Raw genomic sequence first — 1383 nt, 5'->3', positions numbered from 1 at the left:
CAGTTCCCTTCTGCTTAGCCCCTTGGGCGGGCTTCCAGCAGAGAGAGCATGTCCCACCCAGGCCCCAGCCTGCCTTATCCCCACTCTCTCATCCTCCCCTTGGACCTCCCTTACCCAGGTCCCAGTGGCCTTTGTTGCATAGCTCTCCAAGTATGACAAATCTCTTGGAGCACCAAACAGCGTGTTTACAGCAGAAAGAGCTGCACGAAGCTGGGATGAAGGCCACTGGGATGATTGATGGAATCTGGGGGTACAGAGCTATCCCTGTGGGTATGCTGATCCCTTTGGATTTAGAGGATGGCCCGAAGTCCTCCGATTCCCTGGCCAGGCCTGGCTCTGGTTCTGTCATTCCCTGGATTCTTAGAAGAGAGATGGGAGGAGACCTCATAGCCAGTGCAGAGCTTCTGACCACCTCCCTGTGGAGCTTTTTGCCTACTCAGCTCCAAGCAACTGGCAGGAGATCCCTGAAGTGTATGTACTGCCCAGCTGCAGCCACGTAGAGGTCTTGGAGGAATCCCACAATCCTGGAATGTCAAGCTAGAAGGGAGCTGCAAGAACCTTTGAGAAGCCTTCAAGTGGGCTCATCTATCGTCACACCATCCAACCTTGTTCGTTCTCCTGTGGGCCTGGCTCCTCTGCAGCTGTGATGGTTCCTCTAGTCCATCTTCTTCTCACTGCCAGACTCCCCTCTAAGTCTAATCAGGCCAGACCCTGCTCGTAAGCCCCACCTCTTGATGGATCCCCACTGCCACTGGACGAAGTCTAAATCCTTAGCCTGTTCTGAGATGCTGTCCACAGTCTGGGGCCCATCTACCTTTCCTTCCCACCTGTCACTCACCTCCCCCCACTGTCTGCTCCCCTTCCCTGGGTTCCTCCTGTTATGGCCTTTGTGCCTGGTAACATCAAATGCCACCTCTTCTGGGTTATGGTCCTTGACCTTCCCTCCCCAGGATCTCCCAGCATCTCACCAGGCATCTAGGGTCACTCTACTGTAGCCCTAATTCACAGTATGAATTACTAACAGGCGTCAGCTGTTTACACGTGCTGGTCCTCCCATCACCCTCAGGGCTTTAAGGACTAACTTGACTTTTCACAACCACCCTGCAAGGCGGGTGTTTATCTTACTTCTATAAAGATAAGACACGGAGAAGGCAATGGCACCCCACTCTGGTACGCTTGCCTGGAAAATCCCATGGACAGAGGAGCCTGGTGGGCTGCAGTCCATGGGGTCACTATGAGTCGGACACGACTAAGCGACTTCACTTTCACTTTTCACTTTCATGCATTGGAGAAGGAAATGGCAACCCACTCCAGTGTTCTTGCCTGGAGAATCCCAGGGACGGGGGAACCTGGTGGGCTGCCGTCTCTGGGGTTGCACAGAGT

Source organism: Bison bison, unplaced genomic scaffold (genome assembly GCF_000754665.1).
Source record: "Bison bison bison isolate TAMUID 2011002044 unplaced genomic scaffold, Bison_UMD1.0 scf7180017864244, whole genome shotgun sequence".
NCBI lineage: Eukaryota > Metazoa > Chordata > Mammalia > Artiodactyla > Bovidae > Bison > Bison bison.
The sequence above is the reverse complement of the archived record's forward strand: the minus strand, read 5'-3'. Positions refer to the sequence as shown.